Below are 13,276 nucleotides of genomic sequence, written 5' to 3'. Positions count from 1 at the left end.
TCACTACACAGCTTGGACTTGTAGTGATCCTCTTGTTTTTCAGCCTCCCAAGCGCTGGGATTACAAGCACACGCCACCATGCCCAGTCTCAATCACCATCTCAGCAAGCCCCAGGGGCGGCAGGCCAGGGATTGAACCCTTGGCCCTTGACTCTGCCTGAGCAGGCGCTTTAATCCACTGAGCTATCTGGCCAGCCCTTGTTTTATTATTTAAACTAACTTCAAGCCAAAACAATTTCCTTTGCTCCACCAAAAGACTATCAAACCTAGCTCCTGGCCTTGTGTGTCCTCTGAAAGTTGATCCGCACCTTCAGGCGTGAGCAAGTACGCAGGGTCTTCTTGTCTTGGGTGTTTCCTTGCTGTCCAGAGTTAGCTAAACGTTCACCTGCTGCTAAGATTTCTGCAAATGGGGGAAGCTAAGACCAGTGTGTTAGTTACACTAATAAAACCAAGCTGACGCGTCTGACAGGGCTTTTAAAGCAATCTGAGCTTGGCTGGAGGGCAGTTCAGTGGTTGAGTATTTCCCTACAATACTTAAGACCCTGAGTCCATCCTCAGGATTATAAGACAAAACAAAACACACACAACACACACACACACACACACACACACACACACACACACCCGCAAAAGGAAAAAGAAAGCCAAACTCAAGTCCTTTTCAAGGCTAAAATATCTTTTATTTTAAATGATAAAGGCTATAGACGGTATGCTTTATGATGTTCCAGGCAAAGTAAAATTTTTCAGCTCTCCGTGGGTCCGTCACTTATTTAAAAGCATTATACTAATCTGTGGATTTTAGAGGCATGAAAGACCTACACAGTATTGCAGAGACTGTTTGAAATTACTCCTTAACACAGATCGTTGGGTCTTCCAGCTTAGGCCGAATCTTCAGAAACCTGACACCTGGACTTCTTTTGGACTCAGCTGTGAAGATTGGTGCGTGTGAGGCCCACTGAGCATGCGGGCCACTGTTCAGAAAGGAAGAGAAGGCCACACACAATCACATGCAAAGGCAATTTCTTTGAAGATATTTACAAATATATTTCTTGGGGGCCTGCCCCTTAGCTCAGCTCTTTAAGTGGCTGCTTCAACAAAGCAGTCAGGCTCAGGTTGCTGTAGTTCGATCCCCACAACTCAAGCCAGCCAAACCTGCCCTGAAGGCATTTGGAGAAAAAAAAAAATATATATATATACATATAGATATCTATATATCTATATTTTTGTCCTTACCACAATTTTATTGGATTTTTGGGGAGAAAAAGGCGGCACTATTAATACTCCCTATTAAGCAAATATTTGCAGCTGTTATTTAATTGAATTCTATTTTTTATTTAGTTAGGAATTCATTTATACTACCCAAAGTAGTAAGGAAATAAGCTATGGGAAAGATTTTTACAAAGCAGCTAATTTTATTGCTCTCTGAATAATGCATCTGAATTTTGTCAAGCTTGGAAAAGAGATACAAACCCAGCAACTAGAAACTTCCAAGATAAAATCTTGGCGGTAGATTTTTCTACAGCTTTCCCTGTGTATGTATAAATATTTTACAATAAAAATGAGATGATATTGTGCATGCTGTTTTATAGCCTGTTTTATCAACTTAGAGATAGGTTCTACATCTCTTTCCAGGACATTAAGTATTTTGTGTGTCACTTTAATGGCTTCATGTTGTGATTTCTACAATAATGTACTCATGTCTACTTAACTGCTTCCTCGTATTCTGTCAGTGTCCTGATTTTTAAAGTTTTAGTGTTGAAATTTGTGTCTTTGTCAAGTTAAAGCTTTACTTACATTCTTGAATAATTTGTCAGGCTAGGTCCTAAAAATAGAATTACTGGGTACACTGTACGCATTCAGATAGCACTTGATATATTGTAAGGAAGTGATACAAGGTGGATGCGTTTATTGATTTGCTGTTTATCTATTGGATTATTTACAGCTCATCGAGAAAGTAGAAGAAAATAATCTGACTCATCACATAGCCTTCCTTGCGTTTCATTTCAAAAACATTCCTCACAGCTAATCCGCTACATTTTAGGTGAAATCAGCCGACTGTACATAAAGGAATCCTACACGACACCCACGTAGTTCAAAGCTTCCTTATGGAGCTGAGGAGACTGAGGCCGGACACATCCTGTTCAGAGCCCCAACTGTGGGAGCAGGAGCAGGGCTGATCTAGGCCTGGAGCCCTGCGCTGGCTTCGCCCCCTAGCACCCTTGGGGAGGTTCAAGTTTCTCTTTATTTTTTTTTATTTTATTTTATTTATTTGTGTGTGTGTGGCCAGCTCAGTCCACCGGGGGCGGGGCTGGCTGGCATGTGGTGCTGGGGGATTGAACCGCAGTCTCTGTGCTTTGCTAAGCTTGTTCTAGGTAGGTGCTTTAGACCACTGAGCCATCTCACCAGCCCCAAGTTTCTCTTTAGATAGCTGAGTAACACTTGCGAATTTGAGTACGAAGAAGTTAAATAGGCTCCAGTATATGGTCCACCGTGACTTTCAGTACTGCCGCTCTTTATGCAATAGATGTTTAAAGATCACCTCATGTTTAAAACGCTTAGCTCTGAAAAGCTTTCTGAAAGGTTGGTTTATTATCTGGCATTTTGCACCGGTGGCCCTGTGTGCTGTGTAATTCCACCGAATGTTCCTTCTGCTTAATTGTTTAAATGGAAATTGCTGTCTTGCTTTCTTCTAAGAAAAATTAAATGGAAAAAAAAAACAATAAAAGCTAAAATATAAAATACAAAGTGAAAGTCACGTGTCATCTACCAAACAAAAATAATTGCAATTATCTTTTTAGTATATATGTGCCTGTCATCTGTTACTTATACTGTACATGCAGATAGTATATAGGATTTCACATTGCTGTATCATCTAATTTTTTATTGCATGTAGTTGACATGTGTTTGATATTAATGTTGACCTATATCATAATCTGTAATGGCTGCAGTTAGCCAAATTTTATTGTAACTTTTTTATGTGTTTGGTACAGGGTCTCCTTACGCAGCTGACTCATAGTGATCTTCCTGTTTTCAGCCTTCCCAGCACTGGGATTGCAGGCCTACAATGCCACACCAGCTCTCAGTGGCTGGCTCAGCACCCTGGGGATGGAGCTGGTGCTGCATGTGGTGTTGGGGATTGAACCCCAGTCCCTGTGCTTGCCTAAGCAGGTGCTTAGTGTGCTGAGCTATCTCACCAGCCCCCTTTGGGGCGATATTCTAGGTAGCTATTTCCAGAGACTAACAGGGCATGATTGTATAATAAGCAAATATTTGCTGAGCCCCAGCCCAATCTGCTAGATGCCATGAGAGATCTTCACAGTAAAGAAAGCTACAGAATTTTGCTTAGTTTAAGATTTTCCCATCTATTTATTTTTTGTTCACAGACCCACCCTTTCTTTGAATAGACTAGGTACTAGTGTTTCACTCTCTAATCTGGAGGAGAATTTGGAAAACAATTCTGCTTCTTATTTATTGGAAACTACTAACTGCATGCAGTACCTACCTATCACTTTCCTGCAGACTTAAAAAAGAACTCTTGGGAATTATTTAGAGGAAAGACATGCTTTAGGTATTTCAGAGCACATGTCTTTGATTGAAATTGCCGGGTTAACTTCCGCAGTGAGCAGTACTTGGTGAGTGTTTTGGTAGGAATCTGCAGGTCTTTGCTCTTGTTTTTGATTTTAGAGATTCATATCTTTAGAACAGAGGCGACATGAAGGGAGGAAGGAGGATTTGAGGTGTAGTTTGGGACCATCAGTGGATTTGGAGGGTGAAGAGGAGTGAATTCCCTTAGAGGGAGGGTGCAGGAGGCAAGAGTTGAAGAGAGTGGAAATTATTTCAAAAAGAATTAAACAGAGGGGTTTATGAAGACTATGTAGTAATGTGGAATAATTAAAAGAAACTATGTAATAGGAGAAGAAGGATTGTCTCTGCCTAAGATATAAAAGCCAGCCAGGGGGGTTGGGAGTTACAGAGAAAAAAAAAATACAATCAAATGGTAGTGTTTGGACTGGATTCTTTTTTTCCCTCTCTTCTCTAATTATCGTTTTCATTTGTATTTTTAAAAATATATGATGAGATGGAAAAGAAAAGGAATACTAAGGATCAGACAAAATTAGGAGAAGAGAGGCTTATGGAGGAGGAGGAAAATAGTGGTTGAGTCGAACAAAGGCAACAAATAGATTAAAGTGAGCGGGGACAGAAGAGGGAACATTCAGTTGGGCCTGGAGGAGATCATTAGTGGCCCAAGTGCTGTGAAGTGGACAAAAGCTGGTCTGCGGTGGGGTCAGATGAGAGAGCCAGAGAAGAATAATTTTTTTAGGACCTAGGATCATAATAATTCACTTAGAGGTCCTCTCCCCCCACCTCCATCCACTGTTACTTTAGTTCTGATTTTATCATGTTGGGATTTTGCCTGTATCATTTTTTTTCCCCAGGAGATGATAAATGAAAACCTAAAAAAAAAAAAAAAAAAAAAGACATGCTATGAGTAAGTTTCTTTGCCCTTATTTTTGAACTGAGAAATAAAGAAACGGTAAATTCTCTTTCTGAGCTGTCGTGTGTGCTCAAAATGCTGCCATATAGAAATCTTAATAATATAGTCTGTGCATGCCATTTAAAAACAGAAGAACTTGGTCGGCCAAGGTCATGTCAGATGCCTTTTTTTCCTAGGTGGTTTGTGTATATTTTATCCATAAAAGACAAATTATTATGAAAGGGTATAAAATATAGGTTTAAGAAACTCAAAGAACAAAGTGTATTCTTTGCTCTTTGAATTTCTTAAAATTAAGTTCTTAAGACTCCTGCTGCTTACCTTCAAACAAGCCACCTTGAAACTACTCTATGAAACCCCGTTAAAGGACAAGCCAAAGAGTTTCACTTATTTTTTTTTTTAAAAAAAAAGCACACAGAAGCGAGAACATTCGAGTCTCAGTATCCATACTTATTAGCTCAATTGAGTGCCTGCGGTGGGTCTTGTGGGAGCCCCCGGAGGCCTCTCGGTATTGAGTCCCTTATAATTAAGGGCAAGGGGACAACCGGGGACAGGAACAGGAGCAATTATATGGAGTGCTCTCCTCCTCAACGTCTCCAAGACTTTCATGTTCGTGGCTCTGTTTGTTTCCTAGCTTTGTACGGCTTCCTTTCTTGTCCCCCGTACTGCAGGCCTCTGGTTCTGCCCCAACAATGGCCAACACCGAACCAGTACCTGCGAGGCAGTGCCGTTGTAGGTGCATTAGGTGTGTTGTCATACTGTCACCCATCCCGCTCGAAGTCTGCCGAGGAGGAAAGGCTGGCCCCCAGCATGGACACCGAGTTGAGCATCAAATATAAGGATGGGTCCCAAGGTGGCCCCAGGAGCATGGCAGGAGCTCATCCCAAGGAGAGGGATGGAGTGCCTGCCCTAGCTGTCCCAGGCAGGCTCTGTGCGCCGCACGTGACCATCCAGGTCACTGCATCTTGGCGAGATCTGCCGACTCACAAGTGCACCAGGTGACATTCGAGCCCTGCCCTCTGACTGTAAACACCCAGGGCTGACCGGCGTCAGTGATCTGACCTTCCAGTGTGCTGCGGCATTGCCTATTCATTTCCTCCAGTTTCTGCAGTGTGGCTGTGCACACAAGTTACTTGGGTTTTATTGGGTTTTCAACAAGGCTGAGAATGCGTGCTGGATGAAATGCACCGGCACTTTGTTCAACTATGTTTCAGCTGCCCAAGATCCCGAGCCATAGGATACTCACACGGCAGAGAAAAAATTACGTGACTGGAATAGCTTGTTTGTTTTATTTTGAAACAGGGTCCTACTAGGTCATTCAGGATGGCATTAGACTCACTTCGTAGCCCAGGCTGGTCTCAAACTCATGACAACCCTTGAACTCATGATGATCCTCCTGCCTCAGCCTCCCAAGTACAAGGACTTGAAACTATGAGACGAGGCCTTATCTCAAAAAACAAAAAATAAAAACAAAACAAGAAAGCAACCAACTAAACAAGAACAGCAACAAGAAAGAAAAAAAAAGCACAAAAAACGCATACTTTTAACCCACTCTGACTAACAGAATCTACCTGGCCCTTATAGAATTATATAAAACATCTTTCTTGACCAGCTGTATTAACATAGACACAGTTTCTACAATAAGACAGCGCTAGGATAGAATGTGCCGCGCTTCTGTGTGTTCATACGCAGCGTCTTCTTAATCCCCCTTTGAATTTCGTTTTGCTGCAGCTATTTTCTAAAGCCCTTTAAAGTCGTTTTTCCCCCTTTAAAGGAGTTTGCAGTCACTGAAGGACTTCTTATTTTTGTGCATTAAAAGGGGAGTCCACGTATTTGTCTATCTCTCTCCCCGGTATAAAAAGAGGGAGGGCTTTGGCCGAGTGGGGGCCCACAGAAGGAGCCCCAAGGCTCTCAGAGTGCTATGGGAGAATGCAAACGAGCAAGGGAGCCGTGTGTGGTGAAGCACCCCACATCGAGAGAGTCTGACAAGTCCTGGGGGTCCCAGAGAAGACACCCCAGGGGAGGAGGGGATCAGGCAGAGCAGGCGCGCTCTTCAGAGGAAGGCTTGGACAGTGTGGGTGCTCTCTTCATACACGACACATCTGGTGAGGGGAAGACGCTCCTCTTCCCCAGATAGCTGTGGATGCCAAGGGTCTGAAGGTTGACTGGCCCCTGACCTGCTGCACACCGTGATTACCTAGCAGGGGACACTGGGTAGGGCTCCAGTCCTTGCCAAAGATGTCCTCATCCTGGGTCACGAGTGCAAGGGACGATGCCAAGGGTCTTACACACGGCACTTCCTCCACTCTCCCTAACGACCCTGCCAGGCAGGTCCAGTGATTACTTCCACTTTACAAAAGGGAAACTGAGGCATGGAGAGACTGAGTAACTTGTTCAAGGTCACAGAAGCGGTTAGTTGCTGAGCTGAGTGCCCGCCCGGCTTGTCTGCTCCTCGCTGCCGCGTTCCTGCGCAGCGCCCTGCTCCTCTGTCTCGGGTGCAGAGCGCAAGCTGTGACGCCGGGAATCACTGTTTGTAGTTTATTTCTGACTGCTCTGCAATTTTAAAAAGAGATCTCTGTCTTGCAGACAGCTAAAACATAGGGGAGAATTTCAGTTTTAGTACCAGAAACGTTCACGAGATGGTCTTGGAGTTGACACGAAGTTATGCATGCGTGAAAACTTGGAGCAGGAAGGGGTGGGTTGGAGCTCTACTCTGCACAGAAATGAGAAATTCTCCCTGCCGTGGCAAGCTGGTTCCGAAACAGTGATCTCACGAAGTCAGCCCGGTACTCAGCTGCTCGCCCAGAATTAAGCGGCTAGAACTAGATCTCCCCAGCTTCATGTTACCATGGTTTGCAAGAGATGAGCGCATTAGTGGGATATATTTAGTCTTGAGAAACGGTTACGGGTAGGATTAGCTTTAGCGGCCCGAAGGTAATGTATGCCGCTATTACTCGGGGTCGCGGGGTCGTCTTCCCGTAAACAGTCTTATGTAGTCTTATGTAGTCCCTAGGGTCGAGTCCACCCCCACCGTGTTTATGGCTTGTGAACCCGCCGACCCGGTGACAGCTGTCTTCTCTCCCCAAGGAGCCCGGAGAGCCGCGGTGTCTCTGCTGCCCTCTAGGGGCGCGTCAGGTCGAGACAGCTCGTCTGGGGTGGACACCACCTCCCTCTAATGCCACATGCCGAAGGAGGGTGAGGCACCGACCCTGTGTACATCCAAACCTAAAATAGGCTTAATTAGAAATCCCAACCAGGCCACTGTATCTTCTTCCTCGGAAGATGCAGCGCTTCTGCCAAGCTCCCTCACGCCCTAGCTCAGCCACCCAGTGGAAATGTCAAGCTTGCTTTAAAACGCTAAGTGAAAAAGCTTAGGAAGCATTTGCCACACCGCCAGGCCCTCTCCTAGAGCGTGGGATCTATTAATCCACATAGTCTACACCTGGGCCCTGCGGTGGGGGAGGGCGGTCAGCCCCTTCCCCTAAATGGTGCAGCAGACATTAGGAGCTGATAAGCGGCTATGTAATCACTTCCCTGTGCTGCCTCTTCATGGCTGTTAGGGCATCCATTAAAACTCTGACTTTTAGCTGAAAGTTTTGCCAGAAATCTTTTTTTTTTTTTTTTTTTTTTTTTTTTTTTTTTTTGCGGAACCAGGGATTAAACTCAGGCCCTTGCACTTGCCAGGGAAGCGCTTATTCCATTGAGCCATCTCCCCGGCCCGTTGCCAGAAATCTTGAACCTTGATCTAGGAATAAATAATCCACTGGCTAGGACACAAAAAGTGAGAGATGTTGTCTCAGTTACTTTCCTCTCCTTGCTGGGACAAAATACCTGACACCCCAAATTAAGGAAGGGAAGGACTGTTGATCTCAAAGTTAGTGGAGGTTTCAGTCCATACTCAGCTGGCTCCAAGGCAGAGTGGTATATGGCAGAAGGCAGGAGCTCCTTATGGCAGAAGATAGCAAAGAGCAAGGGGAGGGGCGGCAGAGATAACTCAGCCCTCTAAGTGCCTGCCTGGCAAGCACAAGGACCTGGGTTCAATCCCCAGACCTGCATGTGGTGCCAGCCTGCTCCAGGCATGTCAAGCTGGCCACTAAAACTGAAACTGGGAGTAGTGGCACACACCTGTAATCCCAGCACTGAGGAAGCTGAAAACAGGAGGATCACTGTGAGTCTGAGCTGTGTAGTGAGACCCTGTACCAAATACATTACAGAGAGAGAGAGAGAGAGAGAGAGAGAGAGAGAGAGAGAGCGCTCAAAGGGAGGAGGGATATCTAAGTCAGCTAGCAAGGCTCTCTCCCTTCCCAAATTGTATTCAGGCTATCTGCCCCAGCATGAGTGTAGCACTCACACCCATAATCCCAGTATTGGATCGTGAATTAATTGCAAACTCTAGAAGCAGTGCCAGTGACTACATAAGGCTTTGGAGGGACAACTAGACACAAACCATAATAGATATGGTAATTAAAATATGGTTTGTTGTACGTGATTAGGTCATCCATCTATTTGTTACTAACATTTTTAGAAATTTGAGAATTTTGGATATGGATAATATATTGGACAATAATGTTAAATTTTCTAAGTATGATCCTTTCATTGTGGTTATATAGAAAGAAGAATGTCCTTGTATTTAAGAGGTACTCGATGAATTATTTTGGGATAAAAATGGTATGATGCATGCAAAGAAGGAGCGGGGGAGATGGCTCAGTGGAATAAGCACTTCCCTGGCAAGCACAAGGGCCTGAGTTCAATCCCTGGTTCCACAAAAAAAAAAAAAAAAAAAAAAGAAGAAGAAAAAGAAAGAAAGAAAGATGCAAAAATGGTATGATGTAACCAAATAGCTATTAAACATTTGGGGGGGGGGGAACATTTGTGAGAGAAAAAGAGAAACTAAATGTGGCAAAATGTTAAAACTCAGAAACTATGTAAGGAGGAGGAATGATGCTTGTGTTACTGTTTTCTATTTTTTTTCTCTAGGTTTGAAAGTTTTAGAGTAAAAAGTAGAGGGAAGACAGGGCTGATCTCAAGATGGGAAGTAGGTGTTAATGTCCACGTAGCATGTCTGTCTGGGCCTCCCTGAAGGTGGACAGAGGCGAGACTAGTCACTGGAGCTGGACTCCACAGGCAGGCTCTGGAACCTGCACACTTGTGCTATAAGTGGTGAGTAAGATATTGAAGATTAACTGTGTGTTTTTCCATTAGTATGAGGCATCATGGGCATCCATCTCTATGTATTTTAAAAACATTCATATTTACATTCAATAGATTTTTTTTTTTTTTTTTGTATTTTAGGGAAGGGTCTACAGAGTCTTCAGGTCTCACTACTAGATCGGACTGGTAGTGATCCGCCTGTTTACAGCCTCCCAAGTGAGACTGGGCCACCACGCAAGCCCGGGGGCGGGGCAGGCTCGGCAGGCCCTGAGCTATTTGGCCGGCCACCAGTAGAAAATTATCAAGGCTAACAAAACTAAGAAAAGCCTGAGTTAGTCTTGGGACTTTTCCATTTTCATAATCAACAAGGAAAGCATATACAGGAGAACATCTTTTCTATTGATTCTATAGTGGAATAAATAGAATTGTTTGTCCAAATATGAAACTGGCTGTCCTCTGTGTGTCCAGTACGTGTTTGGACACACAGAAGAATAGAGCAAGGGCCTTGGGCTCATGGCTCCTACTGGCTGGTGAGAGGAAGACAACAAACATGGCAGCTCAGGTCAGACAGGATGCTTGTGCAGGAACAGTAGCAGCCTAGCGCCAGTAGGTGGGAGGGGGCGATTGCACAGACCAGGTTTGCAGTGCTTTACGACAGTGCCCAGGGTAGGTTTTCCTCAACTCTGGGACTCTATGGCTTCCGGGAGGGGAAGTGGAAGAGAGAAGAGTGAAGAAAACCCGAGAGAGTTTTCTGAGTGAGCTGAGGTGTGAGAGAAGGGCTTGAATGAAGTGGAATGGAGACTTTGGTTTATAAAGTCAGTCTTGGTTCAAATGCTGAGGCAAGTAGGGCACTATTGGGTGATTTTGAGCCATGAGATAGGATGGTCTGATTTCATATTTAAAAGGGTAAATCGTGTAGGGGGCCAAATGCGGGAGTGGAGTCTGATGTTGGGAGGCTGCTGTAATCATCCTGGCAAGAGTTGGCAAAACGCAATGCTACTGCAGTCGGTGGTATGGATCCAGGATGTGTTTTGGTGGTGGAATTGCCTAGGAGGATTCACTGAGGAGCTCATGTGATATTCTTGAGAGAGGGAGTCCAGGGTGACTCAGGGTCTCCGTGCTGAGCAGCTCGGAAGGTGTGGTGAGCGTCGGCTGGGATCTGGGAGACGAGCTGGCGCAAATTCTGAGGGAGCAGATCAGGGATGAGGTGGAACAAGCCGAGGGGGGCTGTCTGTTGGGCGCCCCCAGGGAGCTATGATGAAGCTGGTTGGATGCAAAAGTCTTGAGACTGGAGGGAGTTCAGTGCTGGAATACAAACCTGGCCTGAAATGGTGTTTAAAACAATGAGACTGGAGAGACGGCAAGGCTAACTGGGGAGACAGCTCAGCCTGGGGTGATAGCTCAGCAGCATAAGCACCTGCCTGGAAAGTGCAAGGTCCAAGTTCAATCCCTGGTGCCACAAAAACAAACAAATAAACAACAACAACATAAAAACATGCCAGGTGCAGCTAGAAAAGGCTATTAACGACCACTCAGCAGCAATGATGCTGCTTAATGTGTTTGTTCAGTTTCTCTTTTTGTTTATAAAATGATCACACTGCCCAAAATAAAAGGGAAAGACGACAATTATTTAAATGATTTCAGATTGCTAATCAAATAATTAAATTTGCATTGCATATTAATTTTTCTTGATGATCTGATTTGACTGTCCACAAATGTCTGCATTATTCAGCACTGGGCCAGCTACCTCTTGAGTTGCTTCATCCTTGTGTTATTTAATTAATAATATATTAATCTTTGGGACAATAAAGTTTCAAAAAGCTTTCAGGTGATTCTCTACAGGGAGCAAGTCTCATCTGTGTTCACTTTCTGAATTAAAATCAAATGCTGTGTTGGAATGTGATCATTTTTTCCTGTCTCTCTAATGCTTGAGACCTGGCAGGTCTCCTTCTAGCGGTGCAGAGAACGGCTTTTAAAAGTTGTGTCTAAGCTCCTATTAACCCAAGACTGAAAGAGAAGGTCTCTAGGCAAAGACATTTAAATGCATTTACTGTTTTACTTAACAAAAGTAATAGGGAAGCTAAGGAGTTCATTCTACTGCAAACAAGCCATGTAGTAAGTGGATTTTATCAGCACCATTTGAATTTTAATAGCAGAACCAACTTAACCCTCTTACAGTGAATTGAGTGTGAACGAGCTCTCAGGGACAGTTTCCCCTCACAAGGATTATATAATAGTGATAGAGAATCTGGATAATCTATAATATAGATAGAGGAGGTTTATCATTCAAGAAAGATCCGGCTTAACCCTGCTTTGGTTGACATGTATGGTAGACCATACAGAGGGACACTGGGCTTTGGGGTTTGTTGGGTGAGAGTGTGTTTGGTTTTCCCCTGCCTCTCTACCATCCGATTGCTGCCCTCAGCTCAAGCCTGGCCATCTCTGTAGGGCTCAAGAGGCTGAGAGGGGCAGCTGGGCCATTTGCTCTGGTGAGTGTGCCCAAGGAGAAGGAAGGCCATCTTCAGTTATCAGCACGCGCTCTGGGCCCAGGTCCAGCCTCAAGGCAGGAGAATGCTGTATGTATGTGGGCAGCCTGAAGGCCTCAGGTGCCTGATTCCTGGGCAAAGTCAGAGGGGCTTCCTTGCTCGCTGCGATCTTTGGAAATGGCAGTGGGGTCAGAGGCCTTTGACACACTCAGCCATGGAACAGCAGGGCGAGTGGCACAGTGTGGATGTCGGGGGCGTCATGGTCACCCCGCAGGGAGGGGGTCCTCCACATGACCCAATGGAGCTGCACCCCACTGAATTTATTGCTGACGCTCATCTAGCATTTCCTCTCCGCATCTGGTAGGACAGAAAATCGACTGTATCTACTCAAGAAAAAAAATCAACTGAAACTCACGAGGCCTTCACAGGAGAAAGAAACCTTTACTCTCTCCTCAGTGCTTAGCCAGTAGGAACAGTTTATGCCTGGCTGCCACTACAGACAATTTATTATTAGTATTTTTCTACTACTGGAGAAGGTATTTGAGCAACATCTACATAAAGACTATTTTTGTATAAATGCTTCTCTATTTGAACACATATTTATTACAGAAGGTCATTTGAAGTTCGGGTACATGGAGGATTCCAACAGAGAGGTCATGTTTGGGTTACAGTTTAATGGAGGTTTTCACTAAAGTCGATGTGCTAAATGCATGCCCCTACCCCAGCTTCCTCCTACAGCCATGCTGCAAGGAAAGGAAAGCTGTTTGGGAGCTCCTCAAGGGCAGCAGCAGCAAAGCGCAGGAGCGGGCCGGCTGTGGACAAATGCCAGAACTTGAGGACCAGGCAGCATTACCTGAGCCTCTGAGCAGGAAGGTCCCAGGCACTGGCGGCACAAGGAGGCTGTGAAAGTGGATGGAGCCTTGTTGGTGAGGTTGTCAGAGAATCAGCTTGGCCTTAGGGGAGGCTCCTTGTGCTGGGTGATTGATTAGACCCTTTGTGCTAGGTGGGAGGCCAGCATCCTCGTGCCGTGTGGATGGGCGCTCACCCCCCTCCTTGCTCCTCCAGACCATAATATGCAGAAGGGAGATTTATTTTCTGTAGCTGTGAACAAGAGGATTGTGGGCTAAGGAGCCCTGGCCCAGCTAAGG

Source organism: Octodon degus, unplaced genomic scaffold (assembly GCF_000260255.1).
Source record: "Octodon degus isolate 3935 unplaced genomic scaffold, OctDeg1.0 scaffold00017, whole genome shotgun sequence".
NCBI lineage: Eukaryota > Metazoa > Chordata > Mammalia > Rodentia > Octodontidae > Octodon > Octodon degus.
Note: the sequence above shows the minus strand (reverse complement) of the source record.